A 20,778-nucleotide genomic window follows, 5' to 3' on the forward strand; every position below is an offset into this window, starting at 1 on the left:
GAAGCCTGGCTGGGACACAATCCTTAGACTCCAATCACTTCCTCTTCTATGGCTGTGTCTCCAATCACTTCCTCCTCTTTGATGCGCTTTCCCAATGACCTGGATCAATAACCCAGCACAGAAACTGCAAGCCGTTTCTAAGCTTTATTGACCCCCAATGACTCTGAAGTTCATTCCCCTGTCACTGGTACTTCTTCTGAAAGTCTTTTCTCCTTCCTTCACCCCTTCTACTCACGGCCCTGACCCTTATTAATCTCTCACTTGGAATGCTGCTATAACTTATTAACTAGACTTCCCGACTTGTCAGCTTTCCATTTTGCTCAATGTCCTCTCATAAGGATTAAGTTGACCTGCTATTCTGTGCCCTGTGCCATGTTTCTTCAAAGACTGCCTGCAGAAAATAAAGCCTGTGCTTGCTTCAAATCTCAATGCCAAGAAAGAATGATAAGACAGGTGACGGACAAGGTGTTTGCTGAACACATGAACTTTACCCCACCTGGCTCTCTACGCTCTCTCTAGCCTTGTCTCTTGCCTTCTGGCATCCTTCGCCATGCTTCTGCTGTCCTTGGCGGGAGTCCCAAAAGGACCCACCGTAAAGATAGGCTTCCATTTCCCCTCATAACTATAAAGTTTTATCTACATGGCTGATCGAGTTCCCAGCAGGCTTTGGGTTTCCCCTTTGGCTGAACTATTCAGGTGGACTGCAGGGGGTGCCTGATGAAGGCTCTTATCACAGCATATGTCAAAGGTGAGGAGGATGTGCAAACGGTTTCCTGTGGCAGGAGCCAGGTCCAGAAATCAAAGGTACCCGTTTGGAGATGCCGTCAGAAGCCTGACATCCCCAGGACAGGGAAGCGTGAAACACTTGTTGAGCTAGGTACAGACTAGCTGAGGTCTTGCTGAGTTGTGAGGTGAGTCACTTGTGGTGCAACTAACTTAGTCATCGTGTATAATGGGATTATTTATTGACTGAGGGTCAAACAAACACAAACAGATAAAAAGCCCAAATGGCCCACCGCCGCGGCTGGAGCACTTTGAGTCGTTTGAAAAACACTCATGTAATGCCCTCTAATATATAAGGACCTTACCCCTCATCATAAACCTTGTTTTCTGCATGGGACAAGGCAGCATCCAAAAAGTATCAGCAAATAAACTAATAAAGATGTGAATATTTTTTAAGCAAGTTTTGCAGGCAGATATGAGAGCTGAACTAATTCTTGAGGAGGGTTGGAATTGGGGGCTTTCCGGTAGTAGAAGAGAGAAGCCTCCTGAGGAGAGGGAGCAAAACTGAACAGTGGGACAAGATGCTGTGGAAGAAGTGTGGACTTCCCAAAGGTGAAACCCTGTGTAGAAGCTCAGTGTGGGGAAGAGCTCAACCACATGGTTCTCCAGCTCCCACCACACTGACAACCCACGCTCACTCCAGGCCAATGTCTGTGATACAGACTCTTGAGGACTTGGCTGGAGGCCAATCAGCTGCAAGAGAGACGATTAGGAGTGGCCCTGATGGCAGAGAGAGTAAGCGTGATTTCACAGCAACCACCTCTGAGAAATGAGAACTCTGTCTCATTTAGGGCACAGTGTGCAGATGTATGTGTAACAGTCGGGGACACCGTCAAGAACATCCATGAAGCAATACAGATGGGCTTGGTGACTCAGTCACCAGAGAGAATGACTAACGCTTCCGAGGTTGGGGCCACCAGATTAGATAAGCAACAGGGACAGAGAAACAGGTTGAAAGAGCAGGGCATTGGGAAACCACGGTGTGACAACTTTATGCATCATTCAGGTGGAGATGCTCGGCAGGTATTTAAGAGGAAGGCCGGGATGAAGGGTCTGCAGATTTTGGAAACCGCCACACCTTGTTGTGGATTCAACCTGCTGTAACAGATAAATGAGCATGGTGGCGACCTAAGGATAGACCTGTGGAGAATAGCGCTATTTAAGGAGTGGGCTGGGAGAAAGAATCCCAGAGATGAGATGGGAAATGTCAAAAAGACAACAAAAACAGAAGTGAGGAAATTCTGAAGAAGGCGATGAAAACCATCGGTGTGTCAGATAGGTCATTGTGATAGCGTAGAATGGCTTCTACCTATGGCTTAGGTTAGGGAGAGAAGGCTGACTCCCAAGGCAAAGACAAATGTAAAGACAGGATAGATCAGCCTCCTTCAACAGTCTATAGTCGCAAAAGCTAGAGAAGAGAGAAAATAGGCAAAATCAAGTTTAGGTCATTCCCTTGGTTTTGGTGTTTTGGATTTTTGTGATGGGTGTTTTCCCACGCATCACAGGTTGGTTGCCAAGTCAGTTATTAGCCGAGGCTAGCTCTCAGTTTTTTTGGTATACTTTCCCCCACCAGGGCAGCAGTGAGTTCCTTCTCTGAGAAGGGGACATGGAAAGAAGGGTATGACCTAAGTGAGTTAGTAGGAGGCAGGAATGGAATGCTTTCTGGAGCCCAAGTGTGAGCTAAGGCCCCTTGCCAAGCTTGCATAGCGCTTCCCACAAGCTGGGGTTGCCCAATTGACCTGGACACATGTAGCTGTAGACTGCCAGCATGAGGAGGCACGGATTTCTTCTCTTGTTCACTCTGTGCCCAATACCTGGCACTAACCAGGGCTCGGTGAGATGCAAACAAAAAATGATTATAGAGAACTCATCAGCAAAATCTGGTTTTTGTTTTCATCAAAGTAGTAGTTTTTATCAAAGTAGGCAATGACATCAAATACTTAAGGTTATAAGATGTAGTTAGGTAGAGGGACCTTCCCCTGCCCCTCTGTGATAAAAATCTCATTGTGTAGCTCAGGGTAAATTTGAATTCCTAATCCTCCTGCCTCAGCCTCCACCTAGCTAGTGCTGAGATTACAAACCTGTTAAACCACCATGCTTAGCTGATAGGGGCCTTTTATTTTTGTTACATATATTTATTTATGTGTGGGTGTGTGTATGTATACTTAAATCTAGATTCCACATATGAGAGAAAATATATAATACCCTCTTTCATTTCCATAGGAGGGCTTCAAAATTAGTGAAAGAACAGAATCACTGTTGGGGCAACGGGGAGTAAACATCCTCCTGGTGGCACAGCATCATCTGGAGAACGCGGAGTAATACTGATACTTGGGTCACACGCCAAAATTCCAGACTGAATTGGCCTTGGCCATAGGCATCTTTGTGCAGCTGAATGGCGTTTGCTGTTTTAGAGATCGTGTAGGCTGACTCCACTCTCCCCATCCCTGCTTCTTCCTCCCAAGTCGCTGAGGTTACAAGTGTGTGTGTCACTCTGCATAGCATGGACAATGGGATTGTTTTTTAAAGTTCACAAATGATTCGATTATGGAGTCAAGGTAGAGAGTGGCTGAGTGAAAGGGTTAAGTAATATTGGTCAGTGAGTAGGGAAGATTGAAATCCATGAACTGATCAATTCTTCCTTTATCCAGTTTTCAAGAACAAACTTTGAGAGACTTGGATTACATCCAGGGACCACTGTAGTATTAGCTCAGAGTCGTTTTGCCGAATGTATATGGAAATGAGATGAAGATGAAGGGAACAGTGGAGACCAAAGGTCACTAAAGAGGAAGGAGAAGCAGAGATCTGAGAGCAGAAAAGCCAGAGGCTGTGGCTTGTGGAGGGGACATGAGACCTAATTACAGGCTCTTGGCGTGTTTCCCGCTAAGCGCAAAGATAGGCTTTGAAAGTGGGTGGGGACCATGACAGAGGTTATCAGTCAGGCCAGACAAGGAAAACCTAGACTGCCCACACCCCAGCACCTGAAGGGATTCTGGAGTCTCCAGAGTGGCAGCAGGTGTGGGGCTGGAGAGATGGCACAAGACAGACTGAAGCACAGAATAACAGAATGGATGGCGTGGGGGAGAGGAAATTAACCCTGAGAGAGGCGTCCAAAGTGGACGAGGCCTTGGACTCATTTTTCCATGGAAGTAAGTTCTTAGAGAATGTGGCACCCAGCAACTGAGGGAAGTCAGCTCAGTCCCCAGATCCCGTGACCCCTTTAAAGTGAGACTAGTTTCTACTCCTTACACACACACATCATATATGTCAGTCATTAAAATACATTCCTAAACGCAGCCACTTAGCAGAAACAAGGGAACATGTCACATTCCCTTGTTTACCTGGGAAGATATAGAAAGTGGCGTTTTATAGGCTTTGGTTATATGTGCCTTCAGAAACTGAAATTAAGATCAAAACAAGGCCTGCCCTGTAGCAGTGATTATGGCAAATCTTTACAAATCTCATTATAGGGAAACAGAAAATGTTCTTCTTAGACAATTTATGGAGGATCCACAAGTACCACGTATTTTCCTTCTGGGTGATTGGTTAGTAAAGGACAAGGAAGGCATCCTTCCTTGTATGGTTTTATCCAACATAGCATGGTGATGTCTGAAATAGTTCAATTATTCCTATACTCTTTAAAAGGCCATCGTGAAAACATTGCTCAGAAGAGACCACCTTAGTTAGAAGACTAAATTCTAGAAGTGAGCCTGTTGCCTGCCTGGGTATTCTGGAAGAGAACACTGGAAGAGAACATGGACGTCCCAAGTCTCAGCTAGAGATTCCCTCAGCCAAGTTTCCCTGGGACCAGGTCTGGGTTCAAAGGCTACTACAGGCTTAACCTTTCTGTTTGTCTCTGCTTAGGGAACAGGTGCAACAGGCTTAAACCCCAGCTTCCCTCGCCCAAGGCCCCCTCCCCTCCTTGACCTTTCTCCTACCCAACTCCTTCAGGTTTCCCAATGCACTGAGAGTTTGGAGATGATGAAGCTAATCTGGCTGTTTGTGAAGCAGGCTGCATACCCCTCTTTGTCCATGTTTTCTGTTGCTTACGTGCTTTTTGGCATTGAGTAATTATCTTAAACTTCTTGGGTGTGATATCCCTATTGTATTTTTTTAAAACCCTTAGATTTCAGAGATAAAGTGTAACAGGTAAAACAAGATTACCCTGGAGTCGAGGCGATGATACATCTAGTCCATTTTATCATTCTATTTAATCACGTTGGAAGACTTCCATAATATTTTTCTTGAGGAAGAAATAAAACTCTCATGTTGTAAGGCCTTTGCTTTAGCCTTTAAATATTTGATATTCATCTACATTATTCTTTTCTCAGGCATATTGGTGGAGTGCACCTCAGTACTTTCCATGTTGAGGCTGGTGGATCCATGTGTTTGAGGCCAGCCTGGGCTACATAGCCAGTTCTGGGCCAGCCTGAGCTAACAGTGAGATCTTGTCTGAGATCAAAAAGTAAAAGTTCAACAACTTTAAAAAATGGCTATATAAGGCCGGGAGGCAATTTTCCAAAATGTTAGAAATTGTTATTTCTGATTGAAGGGATTATGGGCAGCATTTTTTCATTTTTTTTTAAGTTAAGTTACAATATTTTCACTTTATTAATTTATTTTTTGTTAGATTTTCTCCATATTTCTAAGATCAATGCATTATATTCAGAAAATGATCTGATTTTACTGATTACCTGGAAGTACAGGTTTGTTTTCATTAGAATTATAGAAAAACCTGTATCATAAATCTGGCTTTTTTTTATACTCACTAGGAAATATATTAATGAAAACATGAGCCGAGAGGTTTACGAAATTATCTGTGAGAAGCAGAGAGTTGTAGCCATCACCAGTGTACTGGCCAATCTTGTATCAGCTTGACACACAAATTAGAGTCATCTGAAAGGAGGGAATTACTACTGAGAAAATGTCCCCATGAGATCCAGCTGTACAGCATTTTTTTAATTAGTGATTGATGAGGGGAAGATCCAGTTCATTGTGCCTGATGCTATCCCCGGGCTGGTGGTTCTTGGTTCTGTAAACAAGCAGGTTGAACAAGCCACGTGGAGCAAGGCAGTAAGCAGCACCCCTCCATGGCTTCCACATCTGTTCCTGCCTCCAGGATCCTGCCCTGCTTAAGTTCCTGTCCTGACTTCCTTTGATGATGAACAGCAATATGCAAGCGAGAGCCAAATAAACCCCTTCCTCCCCAACTTGTCTTTTGGTCATGGTAGGTTCATCGCAACACTAGAAACCCTAACTGAGACACCCAGCTATGCTGGAAAGGATGGACCGAGGCTTAGGGAAGGCTGCTGAGACTGTAGTCTTGGACTGGCAAGGCAGCCTTATTGATGTATACAACTGAGTGCATATAATGGGCCCTTTGGGAGCAGATGGTGCAGAGGAGCCAGGTGTTTCTGGGAATGTGTTACTCGATATCTAACACTAGGTGCATCTGAAGCTTGGCTTTGGCAGCATCATGCTTGACTACTAATATATGGCTATATTTTTATTCTCTCCCATGTTTATTTTGGATCAGTAGAGAGATGGGGGAGGGGAAATTTCCCTCTATCATCCTTGAGTCAGAAAATAACAGCTAGCGTGTATGTAACCATATTTTTAGTGCATGCGTAGTATATGTACTCATGCTTGTATGGGTGCAGGTACATTTATATGTGGGCGTGTGTGTGTGTGTATGTGTGCGTGTGTCGGGGGGAGGGGAGATCAACATCAGAAATCATCCTTGACCACTCTCCACTCAATCTTTTGAGATGGAGTTTCTTGCTGAGCCAGTAGCACATTGATAGGTCTAGGCTGCCTGATTCTTTGTCCCCAAGATTGTCCTCTCCACCTACATTTAGCATTTCCCTTTGAGCAGAGTTGGTTGTCATTCTCTATGAGGCACTGCTGAGAGGGCCTTGACATCTTTGCCAATAAGCTCAACCCAAGGCTGCCAAGACTCCCCAAAATTGTAAGGGTCACGGAGGAAAGGACTTCTCTCTACTCTTTGATTTAACAAATTTGATAACTGCTATGTGCCAAGCAGCCTTCTTGACACTGGGATTAGATTAAGTTCCCATTTTCAAGGAACTTACGGTCTTGTGGGAAGACACACACATAAGCAAAGATAAATACACACATAAATAAGAGCCGCAGAGGCAAAAGTTAGGAAGGAAGGGAATCACGTTTGTAATGTGACAGGGTAAGGAGGACAGAGGTCTACAAGAGCTGAGGGTAGTCAGATGGAGGGACTGGAGAGTTATGGGGGCTGAGCGGTCTGGAGGGAGACAAGGACAAAGACAAATGCCAGGGTGGCAGGAATGAACCCTGTCAGGTGAGCGGAGGCAGAGTACAGAGAGAATACAGGGAGAGTGAAGCTTCATGCCACAGAGACGGGAGGTGGGGTCTTTCCGCAGTAGGGAGAGAGAGGCTTGATGCTACAGAGACAGGGAGGTGGGGTCTTCCCGCAGTAGGGAGAGTGATGTGTGATGTCACAGAGATGGGGAGGTGGGGTCTTCCTGCAAACGGGAAGAGTTAAGCTTGCTGGTATAGAGACTGGAGGTGGGGTCTTCCCTCAGTAGTGAGGAGCTTAGCTTTCTGTCTATGTGCAAGAGGAAAGCTTCAGAGGCTGTTAGTTTAAAGTATGGATTTTTTCACTTCTTTAAATATAGACATATAACTCAAATTCGCCATCTTCACCGTCCTTAAATACACAAGTCACTGGTACTGAATTCCTTCGCACTGGTTTGCCATCATCACCACCATCTATCTCCAGAACTGTCTTGAGAAACCAAAACTCTTGCCATAAGCTTTTAAGCACCACAGCCACATGATCTCACTTAGGCTTTTAAAAATTAATTTTGTTTCTTGGCAGAGATGGCTCGTAGGAAGGCAGTAGGATTTATAACTTATTGCAACGGGTGGATCCAGCATATAATTTGTGGACAGAGCTAACATGAATGCTGCTAATTTGAACGTGGAAACAAGATAATGAGAACTCGTGGCTGCCTCTAGGTTTTCACGTGCCCAGCGACTTGCATATAACAAGTCAATATGAACGTAATGTTTCAAGAGTAGAAGCATTAGTCAGGTTTGGTGACTCAGGCCTGCAATACACCAAAATTTGAGGAGCAGAGACTGGAGGATCTTAGGGTTTGAGGTCAACCGAGGCTACATACAAGATCTATCTCCCCTCAAAAGAAAAAAAATCCAAACTTTTTTTAAGTAGAATTTTTTTCTTAGTGAATTAGGGTAATGGGGGGGGGCACCTTCAAATCATACCTAGAGTGGAAGGGTCTGGTTGGAGATGAGAACGGTGAGGCGGAGTTGAGGAAAAGGTGGGAAATCACCAAAACAAAGTATGTATAAAAGTGTCATGAAGACATTTGCTAACGGGCAAGCAGTGATGGAGGTGGGTCTTGTATTTATCTGTTACTTTCATTGGTAAATTAATAAAAAAAACTGCTTGCCCCTGATAGGACAGAAAATTAGGTAGGCGGAGTAGACTAAACAGAATGCTGGGAGAAAGAAGCCGAGTCAGTGAGTCGCCATGATTCTCCCACCTGACACAGACGCAGGTTAAGATCTCCCTGGTAAGCTATCACCTCGTGGTGGTACACAGATTATTAAAAATGGGTTAATCTAGATGTGAGAGCTAGCCAGTAAGAGGCTAGAGCTAATGGGCCAAACAGTATTTAAAAGAATATAGTTTCTGTGTAATTATTTCTGTTAAAGCTAGCCGTGCGGGCGGCTGGGTGCCAGGACCGTAGCCCGTCACTCCTACCACACTACAAAGCAGAGTTTTAAAATTAAATCCCCCTCTGCAATGAATGAGTAAATAAGAACTCTCTCTCTCTTTTTCTCTCTCTCTCTCTCCCCCCTCTCTCTCTCATACACACATGCACCTGCACACACATGCGCGTGCACACACACACAACTATCATGATGCAAGATTGGCAGTCCTTGACATAGATAAGGTTGATGTAGGTGGCTTACAAATGCCTAATTGCAACACTAACATTAAAGCTAATCCTTTCACAGTCACCTAGGTTTTACTTAATATTTTACATATATTATTTTCTGACTCTCTTAAATCAACAGCCTGGGGTACTGCTGGACTCCAACTCAGAGATCACATTATGCACAAATCCTGTGTGTTCTAGTGTGTCTCTGGGCCTTCCCAAGCTATCTACTGACCAACATCAAATTTGGGAGACTCTACAGTACTTACTGCTAAGAGTTTTAGAGCTAATTAACCCAGTCTTAAGGCCCTTGGAGAAATTCTTTCAAAGAGTTCACCTTTGTTGACACCCATAAGAGAATTATCACTTCATCAATGCCCTATGTAAATTACTAAGAATCATTACTCATTTGAAGAACGTCTTTGAGCCTTCAGCAAATCTGATGAAGAATATCATTTAAAACAAGTCAAGATTCTCTTTATATGACCTACTTACAAATCTCAGTTTCCCAGGGGTGGCTTGGAAATAGTACCTTACAGTTTCTGCTTTAAAACAACCAGCACCCCAATCATTTGAGTTGTAGCACCTTCCTCAACATGAGCGCCCATTTACTGCTTCAGTGATCACAAGAACATGACCTAAATTGACCTTCCATCTATGCTGGGGTCATCGTGTGATTATAGATACTGCTTTTTTGAAGAAAATAGAATGTGAATTATGCAGTGATATGCAAACTATAATCTTACTATTCATAAATTATGAGATATATCCCCCAATACTTGTTTTCTATATTTCAGAAAACAGACACTCAGGTATATGTAGTAAGTGATAGAATATATAGTTTTCAGAGTATTTTTATTCTAGACCAAGGTCGGCCACCCACCACTCAGGAGACCTTGGGGAAAATCCTTTAAATATCTTGGAGCCCTAGACTCTTAGTTTCTAGGATTAAGGGCACAGATTAGGACTGGAAGTGTAGCTCAGCAGGTAGAGCACTTACTCACCATGTATAAAGCAGCATTTAACAGGCTGCGGAGGCACAAGCCAAAGTTCCAAACCATCTTTGACTACACAGAGATTTTGAGGATAGTCTGGGTTACACGAGACCCTGTCTTCAAAACAAAATGATACAACAATAACAAAAAAAAACAAGGACTGAACAGCTGATATGCCGTTGCCTGTTGTGGATGAACTAGTCAACAAGTCCCCCTTGTTCTTCCTGTCCGCTGATAAAATGAGGTGACATCAGTGTTGAAGTTGAACAGGTATTTTTAGGGAACACACAGTAGCTGACACTATTAAACCTCACTCCTACCAATCTCACAGATATGACCTCCAACAAGACACTCGGACAGTCACTCAAAGGGACAACTTTCAGTACTAAGGTCAGAGGTTGTGGAAAGGAAGAGCATTGTGAGGGGAAGAGAAGGGCCCTGGCTTGCACTAGATCCCAAAGCTGCACATTTTCCTTTAACACGTCCAGCTGTGATTCATGGGCGACTCAGGACTCAGTAGTCACCGCTCCACCTCAGCGACACTTTCCCTACTTGTGAACGGAGGGAAGCATAGCCCTGCCCCATCCACATTCCACAGGAAAGTCTGTAGGAGTAAGAAATGTCACCTGTAGACCAGAGTGGAGTTGGGAAATTTAAGAACAACACCAAAAATAATTCAGTGTAAGGGCACACTCAGGGTCAGCGTCACAGAGAAGAACGGACCATAAGTTAGAAAAGCACTTGGGCTCCACCCTGAAGAAAGAGACTCTTCTCCCAGCTAACTAGACCTGTGGCCTTGGGAGCCTGACAGAGTTGGTGCTCAGTAAGTGTTATTGTAATGTGTACTTTTTTCTTCTGATTTTATAAGTTGGATTTTGTTCACTAACCTGTTAATGCCTTAGGAAAAATGGCTGTACCTCCATATTATCTGGAACTAGAAGAAGTGATATCTTACCCTTTCAACTTATCACAATAGTAGCACTCGGCAATTATCAGGTGACACACAGCTGTGATGTCCTTTATCAGGTCATCTAGAGTGTGTTTCTGCTCTCCACGCTCCTGTGGGTGACTTATGGCAGATAGGACACAGCTCAAAGTTCTACGTATTGGCTCGCATTATTAAAAGTGGATTTAAATGCCATATGGATGCCAAAAGGCCGATTAAGAATAAGAAGTACAAGTTGATTGTATACCATCAAGATGGGAAGCTGTGCAGCGAAGATTGCACATGCGCTGGTGGATTCCAATGGCAAAGTTCCCTTGTCTTTACTGCTGCAGGCAAGTGGATGGAGCAGCTCCAGAGTCAACAGTTCTTACCATGTCCTACAGAGTGGCATGAGTAACTACAGAAAGCAGCTTCTGGTCGACTATTATTATTGTTAATTATTAATTAATTATTGTTATTATTATTATTATAGTTGTCAGGGTGACTACTTTACAATTTTTATTATAACATAAATATTTTCCTTAGCATAAACTATATATATTTGTACAACTTCCCTATTTTCTTTTAAAACATCCCCAAGACCTTCCTTCAGGATGAGCTGCTGAGTAACATTTTTCTGGTATAAGTCATACCCAGACTTTACTTTCTCTGATTTCCAGTTTTCATTTTCTAAGTGGAATCAAAATGCTAAAACAACACAATGCTCGTAAGGTAAGCACAGGGTATTAGCTCTCAAGTCCTTTTGTTTGTTGTTTCTTCTACAGTTTTCTTTTCTGATCTCTTACGGTTTTCCTGACCACATTTTTTAGACGCTCACTTTTGTGGGGATTTTCCAAAGAATTCAATTTGCCTTTCGCCAAAACAATAATACTCTTTCCTGCTGAACTTAAGCTCTATCCGTTCCACACACTCACTTATATTATCTATCGCAACCACAAGTGTATCTGGAATCAAAGGGTTTATAATAAACATATACTTCTGTTGAGCAAATAATCCAGCAGCCCGACTGGTACATGTTACTGGGAGATTGTTCCTGAGTCTCGGGCACTGCCCAGTCTGTGAAAGGAGGTCCTATAGTCCGATCAGATTAGAGTCTCTATACAACTACTTTGTTTTTCTGAAGGGAAGACCACATGCAAGTTGGCAACATCCAACCATTTTTTTTTTACCTATAGGAATGACAATTGGACATGAGCAATCTAACATTAAAAAGTAAAAAACACTAACTATATCTAATGTTAAATGATTTACCTCATGTTTTTTCCTTTGAAAGTAAACATTGGCTCTTGCACCTTGGTTTAAAACACTCTGTACATGCACACCCCAAGCTCCTGAAAACTCAGCACTTGGATTCCAGATTCCTAGGAACATCAGTCACTCTGGCCGCCTTCCCTCAGGTTACTGCCGCACCTGCTAGAGTTTCAGGTAAGAGGGTGAAGGGCGATGCCAACCTCCTGTGCTAGCCGGATAATAAGGTGCAGGATTTGAATACATAGTGAACACTAGGGGCAGTAGTAAATCTTTCAGACCTAAATCTCTTGGGGCCACAAGACCCTACCCTCCATTGTCTATCCAAAAACACACAAGAAAATGGGTAAGAAGAGGGACAGAGAAGCCCCGGATAAGCCAAAGGGAAGTCATGCTTAAGGAACAAGCACCGTTTCTTTTCTGATCTGTGCTTATCACGTCGTTTAATTCTAAAAGCACCAAGCAAATTACAATGGCATTTGAGATAGGAAGAAGAGGGAACTGAAGAATGTTCTGAGCTACTGAAGCCGCTCTGTTGCTGGGTCATGCCTTCCTGCCATTGACCTGAAAGTCTACCCTGCATTTATTTTTAGGATTGCCCTACTCCTTGTCAAAATGATAGTATCATCCTCCCACATCGCTTCCTATATCAACCCAGCAGAGCTGCTATGCAGCGTGGGAAGAACTGAATGTGTAGATGGACTTGGGTTCAAAACCTTGCGGCAAGCTTCTCCTAAAGTCACCGCAACACCCTTCCTGCTCTCCTCCTGTGCCCGTAGGCAACACGAGGACCCTGTGTAGACCTTGCTGGCTTAAGAAGGTTTGTGAGAGAATGAACACAAAGTGTTTCTCTGCAGCTAAAACCAATGCCTGCAAAACGACCAAAATTTGCACCTCGTAATTGTCTATAGAGATTTCTAATTTAGATGCGCCTCTAATTTAAATTTAAATTTGAGCATCCTGTAGGCACCGAAGTACAAAGGATGCTCATACCCTCCATTTTCTATGCCAAAATCTATACACAAGCTGACTGTTAGCCAGGCAGGGAATATAAACAATGAAGACAGTTGCCCTGTCCAAATCAGATAGGGAATGAGACAGAACCTGTATAGGAGCGGTTCACAATGCCAAAGTGTCAAACACCAGATGGCTGAGTTACAAACACAATCGTCACAGGTCCTGTCCCTTACCTGCTTCCAGAACCACCCCCACCACCACCACCCCCAACTATAGGATGAAATAAAAGAATATCCAGTAGGTCAAAATGAGGTTTCAGTAAACCTTGCCCCTGCTTGACTAGACAACCTCATCTTGGGCCCTCTTTTGTAGCTATGCAAAAGTATTCCTAATGGGTAACACTGAGAAAGACAACCCATATCAGCCTCAGGTTTACAGGCATGAACAACACACACACACACACACACACACACACACATTCCAGTTCTTAGAACTGCGCTTTCTTTCCCTGGATCTCATGTCCCATACACCACCCATTTCTCCATTGCCCAACTCTTCTGCAATCCCGAGAGCTATCAGTCTGTCTCCGTTTGCCCTGCCCCACCAGACCTGTGTGTGACAGCAGTTTACTACACTGTCCCTCTAACCTACACCACCCTGGGCAGGTTTCTACACCTGGCCAGCCACTCTGTCTGACAGGAAGACAAATGTTTTCTCAGTCCGTAACTTGTGAAACACCACAAGTTTGTCCAGGTTTGGCATTGTGCCTTACATTAAAAGGAACAAGTCTGTGTTGTGTTATTTCTGATCATGTTGTTCTACTAATGTTGTGTTTTGTTTTTTTTTTTTTTTGTTGGTTTTTGTTTTTTGAGACAGGGTTTCTTCATAGCTTTGGAGCCTGTCTTGGAAATCATAGCTTTGTAGACCAGATTGGCCTCGAACTCACGGAGATCTGCCTGCCTCGGCTTCCCAAGTGCTGGGATTAAAGGCGTGCACCTCTACCTCCTCCGCTTTAGTCTATCATACAAGTGCTAGGGAGATGCTCAGTGGGTAAAGAAAACACTTGCAGTGCAGCGTGAGGACCTGAGTTTGAATCCCCAGAACACACGTGGAAGCCGTGTGTGCCCATCTTCAGTCTTGCTTCTCTCCCTGCTCCCCTTCTGCTTTCATGTCACATGTATTTCCTTACCCTCTCTTTTGGCCCCCTTCCCACCCTCCTCATGGTCTACCATGATGATCATAAACATGTATATGTGGAAGCATCTCTGTGGATGCTGATTTGGAATTTCAGTTACATGTCCAGGAAAGGTATAGCTGGATCATATGCTAGTTATTTTTTTTTTTAATTTTTAAGGACCTCTAGACTGACTTCCGTATACCAGCTTTTACATTCCCTCAACCAGTGTACCCCTCAATCTGTGTTCCCCTTTCAAAACCCTCACAGGCATCTGGTGTTCTTTGTGGAACTCTATCATTCCCATAACACTCAAGCCCTGTGTGTGGCGGAACACCTACTCCTAACATTTCTAAAAAGGCTACTTCCCGTAGGCCAGTGTGTTAATTAACACGTGCTTTTAATCAGTCTGTATCAGTTATGAGGAAGAGTTGGAAATTTCACTTCTCTAAACTTCCACAAAAAAAAAAAAAAAAAAAAAAAAAAAGTTTTCTTGAACAGGGTCCCATGTAGCCCAGGCCAAACTCCAGCTCATTGTGATGCTAAACATGATATTGAGCTTCTGATCCACCTGCCTCCACCTCCCAAAAGCTGGGCACATACAGGTGTGTGTCACCTTCGCTGTCTCTAGACGATCTGTCTTTTATCTGCCAAATTTGTAGACGTTTTCAACTTTTCAATAAGTTTGAAGTGCTCCACCCTGAATGACTCACATAAACACATGTAAGAAATGCTCCCCTCTAAAGATCAGCTTATGGTACATTCCATAGCATATGATATGAATCATTAAATTCCAGGCTGTTTCTCAATTTGATCTGCTAGCATATTTACAGTGGCCCTAAATAGCATCGTCCTTCTCTATCTTAAAATGGATGTTGGCACAAGAGGTACAGCATAGAAAGTCAACAATTGAATGAGGGGAAAACCCTACTTCTTGAACTTTCCCCTTGTCTCCTGGTGTCACCATCCTCACCTCAAGGTGCCATGGCTTCGGGGGTACCTTTCGGTCTTTTCTCTTCACATCAAACCTCACCACGCACAGCCAATCCTTTGTTGGCCTGGCCTCTCCAGATTCGTTCAGACCCACATGTCTTGTGAAAAAATTCCTGTTTGTCCCGACTGCAGTCTCCTGTGTTCTGACAGAATAAGACCTTCTACTCCTAAATATAGCCCCTGCTCACCTGCTCACTGATGTTTGGTGCGCTTTTATGTGTGTGCTGTATTTTCAATTTAAAAAAGATTATTTTAAAAAAGCTTACTGTTGCTTCCTATTTTGTGTTGAAATCATAGTCCCCATATGATTGGCTCCTACATCACACCAGGAGATGCCGTGATCAGTGAGGATGACTGGGTACCTCAGTGTGGCAATACACACCTACCAAGGCAGAATTATGAGTGTCCTGTAAGACTGGCTTAATTTCTACTCCCACCAAGGCACTGTACCAGTGCTATCTTAGTTCACTGTATTCTACAAACATCTCTTAAGCAACTACTAGACATAAGGTCTGACAATGGAATGTCTTAGGTTGCTAGGGATCTCCTCACAGAAAGCAAGCACTTACACTCACAAAAGAAGACAAGCAAGAGTTGAAATGCATATTGACTGCGGACTGTGGCCCAGTTAGTAGAATGCTGATCTAGCTTGGATAAAGCCCTGGGTTCCCTCTCCAGCACAGACTTATTATACTGGCAGTGTTGACTCGTTCCTACACAATCACAGCAATTCAGAGGTAGAGGCAGGAGGATCCGAAGTTCAAGGTCATCCTCTGCTACTTAGTGAGTTTCAGGCCAGCCTGGAAAACAGGAGACCTTATTTCTTTCTTTTCTTTTCTTTTCTTTTTTTTTGTTGTTGTTGTTTTGTTTTTTTGTTTTTTGAGACAGGGTTTCTCTGTGACTTTGGAGCCTGTCCTGGAACTAGCTCTTGTAGACCAGGCTGGTCTCGAACTCACAGAGATCCTCCTGCCTCTGCCTCCCAGTGGCGTGTGCCACCACCGCCCGGCCGAGACCTTATTTCAGTAAGAGAAAAGAATTGTATGACAAGCAACCACTGTGTGTGCACAGCAGGAAAGAGGGGGGCTGGTGAAGAGTAGATGGGGTGGGGAGCAGGCTGAGAATGATGAAGGCAAGATGAGATCACAGGAAAACTGAAAAAAAGATTCCATGCTTGGGATTGGGGTAGTAGCAGGAGACGCCTTGGTGACCAGGTTGATTGTGTTGGAAATCGTTTTCTACAGAAGCTTTGGGAAGACACGGAGCACATAAACAGAGTATTAGAATGTGTCCTCACAGATATCAGACTAAAATAAAGACACGGGGCCACGAAGTTTGAATCTAAGTTAAGTAGACTTGAAAACTAAGTTACATGAAATCAACCTGTCAATCAATCTACTTATCTATCTTTTAAAGAGAGGGTTGAGCTCAGCCTAGAGTTAAAACTTCACGTGTGCAGGGCCCACTGTCGTTCGCACCCAGTAGAAGAGAGACAAGAAGAGGGATCAAGAGACCATGACACCAGTTTTAGCTATTACAGTAAGACAAATAAGAAAAATGGACAAAAGACTGAGAGTCTGGACCCTGATCCTTGAACCTGCACAGTGAAACTAAAAACTAAAAACGGAGAGAACTCCCGGGCTCATCAGACTAGCAGCCAGGAGCTCCTGACTGGCTGGAGGCCAAACCCTGAACTGGAAACAGTATCTACTTAACAGGTTTGTGTAAGGGTGACAGCATCAAGTATTTAGCGCCAGGGACCCGAGCACTAGATAAACATCTGCAATGGGGTAGGGGGCAGGGATTTTTTTAACCTAGTCCTCGATGACCTTGGGGGGGGGGGACAATTTCTGCCTGAGGATAAGCTACAAATTAGGAGAATAAGCAAGCAGGGAGTACGAAAGTGGCGGCACTCACTAAAGAGAGGATGGCTTTTATGCAAGAAACTCAAAGCAGGAGAGATGTGAAATAAAGGATCACCTTGGGAGCTCAGGGCTGAATGAAAAGGCTTTCGAAGGGGGGTGTTTTAGGGACAGGAGGGGACTCAATAGACAATCGCCGATAGCTGAAAGCATTCCCCGTGGAAACGGGGTTTGTATGCCGACTGCGTCCGGACCTGGGTGCCCAGCGAACCCTACCTCTCCCGCCCCCGAGTTCCCCAGGTTGTCCCAAAAGGCGGTCCTCTGAAACCGGTAAATTGGAATCAGCGAAGGCTGATAAGAAGGAAAGGCCCACTTCCCACCGACACTCAAGCGATAAATGACAGGCTTTGGCACTCAGTCTCCAGAGCGACCTGTTCCACAGCTGTGAACTCATCCTCCCTCCCTGGCCCGCAGCTGCCATCCCGGGACGGGATGCTGCTCCCGAAGCCGAAGAGGCAGTGCCCCGAGCTCCCGCGGGCAGGCGGGACGCACACAAGAAGCAGGAAGAAGGGATCACTGGTTTGGGAAGAGGCGCCTGGGAGGCGAGGTCCGGGGGCAGGGAAAGTGACCTCCCCGGTCCAAGGTCGAGCACGGTCTTCCCTCCCTGAGTCCCACCCATAGCACGTCTGCGCCCCCCCCCGCGCCCCGGGGACCACGACCTTCCCTGGTGGTGCGGACCGGCAGAGCTCCCGGAGGCGCAGGTGAGCGCAGCGCGCAGGACTGGCGGGCAACCTCGGCCGGAGCGAGGGAGGGAGGCCCTGCCCAGCCCCATGCGGCCCCCGACTCTCCGCGGCTGCCCTCCCGCACCGCCCCCGGCTCTGGCCCCTCGGCTCGCACGCCCTTCCCCAGCCGCCAGCCGCTCCACCCCCCGAGAACTTTGCCCCAGCCAGAGGAAATCGAAGCCCCGCAGCCCCTCACTCACCGCGCCGGGAGGCGAGCAGCGCGCGCGGGAGGGAGGGCGGCGGCGGGCGGCGCGAGCGAGGCTCACACAGCGGCCCCTGCTGCCCGGGCCGCCGACCAGGCTGAGAGGGGCGGAGGCCCGCGGGGTGGCACCTGCCGGCTCTCCCAGCCCCGCGCGTCACCCGGGACCGCCCTCGGCCCGCCTGCCCGCCGCCGCCAGGTGCCGCCGAGGGGTGCGAGTGCCCTACCAGCCACTCCCGCAGTCGCCCTCGCCACCGGCAGAGCCTGGCTCCGGCCGACCCTGGCCTCTGCGGGGTGTCAGTTCCCGTCGCTATACGGGTGCCCTTTTTTTTTTTTTTCTCTGAGAATGAATGCCATCAGCGGGGGATCACCCCCACGCTAAACCAAAATACTGTGGAAACTGCCATCATAAGTGACTCTGATGAAATTAATTCCAGGACAATTTGCAATGAGGAATACCTACTGGCCCCGCGGGGTCGGGGGAGTGGCTAGAGGGAAAGAGGAAGAAATGGGAAGCCCCTTTCAATAAGGAGCCAGACCAACAAGATGCATCGCCCCCCCTCCCCCCCGCACCCTTCCCTGCCCCATCCTCGACCAGAGAAGACAAGCCAGATAGGAGCCAGCTCAGTCAGTCCCCCTTCTTATCATTAGATGAACTGTTGAAATTGAATTGGGGTCACAGGGGGCTTTTAGGGCACTGCAGGCAACTTTTTTTATGGTTAGTAACCACAACTGAGGGAAGGAACAAAGTCTGGCAAGCCTCTATCTCCTGCAGTGATTGTTGGATCGGAAGTGCTAAACTGGATGCTACGTGTGTGTGCCAGACTTTTTTCAGTTTCTTTTCTAAAATTTGTCTAGTCCTGTGTCTAGCCATAATCATAGTAAACACTGGAACAATTTCTAATCAAGCGTAATAGCAGGAAGGCAAAATGTAAGCCTAGAGGTTCCTGTTTTTACAGCAAAAACAAAAACTAGAATCGATCTTTCTACCAGAACACCCCACCACACACATACACACCCTACCCAGTCTATCCCTGAGAGGTTGTCTTTCCCAGCCATATGTTTCATCATGTGAGCTGTGGTTGCACTGAGTTCACAGCATGGACTCAGGATAGAAAGGGACTCTCAACAGGTAGGGGCAGTGGGTAGACAAAGCAAGAGCAATCAAGAAAGTCAGCCTTCCATGAACTAACCCTAGTACAGTGAAAATGAGTTTAACTGAAAATCAAGAGGAATTCTACACTAAAACTGTCCGATCTTGGGCTGTTTTTTTGGTTGGGAGATTTTTATTGACTGCTTCTATTTCCTTGGGGATTATAGGTCTATTTAAATTTATCTGATCTTGATATAACTTTGGTAATTATCATCAAGAAAGTTAATCATTTCTTTTAGATTTTCCAATGTTGTGGAGAGCAGGTTTTTAAGTATGACCTAATGATTTCTTAAGATTTTCTTGGTATCTGTTATGCTTCCTTTTTGTTTCTGATTTTGTTAATTTGTATTCTCTTACTGCCTTTTAGTTTGTTTGGATAACAATTTGTCTATCTTCAGGGTTTTTTAATTTTTCTCAAAGAACCAGCTCTTTTCATTGATTCTTTGTATTGATCTCGTTGATTCCCACCCTCAGTTTGATTAATTCCTGCCATCTAGATATGCTTATTTCTTTCTGTTCTAGAGCAGTGGTTCTCAGCCTTCCTAATGCTGTGACCCTTTACTACGGTTCTTCATGGTGTGGAACTGGATTAAAATTACATCATCACTACTTTATACCTATAATTTTGCTACTGCTATGAATCATAACCTAAATATCTGATATGTAAGGTATATAATATACGACCCCTGTGGAAGGGTCCTTCAACCCCAGAGAGGTCATGACCCTCAGGTTAAGAACCACTGTTCTAGGGCTTTCAAGTGTGCTGTTAAGTTTCTGGTGTAAAACCTCTCCATTCTTTTGTAAATGTTGTTGACTGAGGTTTCTGTCCTGCCAATTTCACAGCTATTCAGTCCCAAAGAAACAGACAGGGGCCTGCATTAATTATAAACTGGTTGGCCTATTAGCTCAGGCTTTCTTATTAACTAACTCTTACATCTTACATTAACTCATAATTCTTGTCTGTGTTAGCCCTGTGGCTTGGTACCTTTATCAACGAGGCATTCTCATCTTTCTTCCTCTGCATCTGAGTGACAACTGCAGACAGAGCCTTTCCTCTTCCCAGAATTCTCCTGTTCTGGTTGTCCCACTTATACTTCCTGCCTGGCTACTGGTCAATCAGCATTTTATTAAGCCAATACAAGTGACAAATCTTTACAGGGTACAAGACCATTGTCCCACAGTAAAACTGTAGGCACTTACTGCTATGAGCCTTCCTCTCAACATCACTTTTCTTGTGTCCCATAAGTTTGGGTATGTTGTATATTCATTTTCATTAAGTTCTAGAAAGTCTTAATTTCCTTCTGATTTCTGTCTTGACCTAGTTTTTATTCAGTAGAGAGTAGTTCATTTTCTGTGAGTTTGTAGGCTTTCTGATGTTTTGCAGTTGAAATTCAGCTTAATTTATGGTGGTCTGATTAGATGCAGGAGGTTATTTCAATTTTCTTGCTTTGTGACTGAATACATGTGGTCAGTTTTGGAGAATATTTTGTGAGGTCCTGAGAAAAGGGTATTCTTTTGTGTTTAGGTGAAATGTTCTATAGATACCTGTTAGGTTCACTTGGTCTATAATGTCTGTTAGCTCCAATATTTCTCTGTTTAGTTTTTGGCTAAATAATCTATCTGTTGGGATATTGAAGTCTCCCATCATCACTGTGCGAGGGTTAATCCTCAAGTGAAGAGAAGATAAAGAAAATGTGGTACAGTTACACAATGGAGTATTCTTCAGCAATT

General features: G+C 44.8%; 1 protein-coding gene across 1 annotated transcript in view; it reads right to left on the reverse strand.

The window, feature by feature from the left end:
* The window catches only part of Elovl7 (ELOVL fatty acid elongase 7), a 73,003-nt gene extending 55,051 nt beyond the window's left edge, over positions 1-17,952 (reverse strand). Inside the window, exon 1 of the mRNA XM_057790183.1 lies at positions 17,896-17,952. The gene's annotated coding sequence lies outside the window, so the exon portion shown is untranslated. The remainder of the gene's footprint in view (positions 1-17,895) is intronic.
* Between the last annotated feature and the right edge of the window lie 2,826 nt (positions 17,953-20,778).

The sequence above is a fragment of the Chionomys nivalis genome, chromosome 15 (assembly GCF_950005125.1).
Source record: "Chionomys nivalis chromosome 15, mChiNiv1.1, whole genome shotgun sequence".
Classification (NCBI taxonomy): domain Eukaryota; kingdom Metazoa; phylum Chordata; class Mammalia; order Rodentia; family Cricetidae; genus Chionomys; species Chionomys nivalis.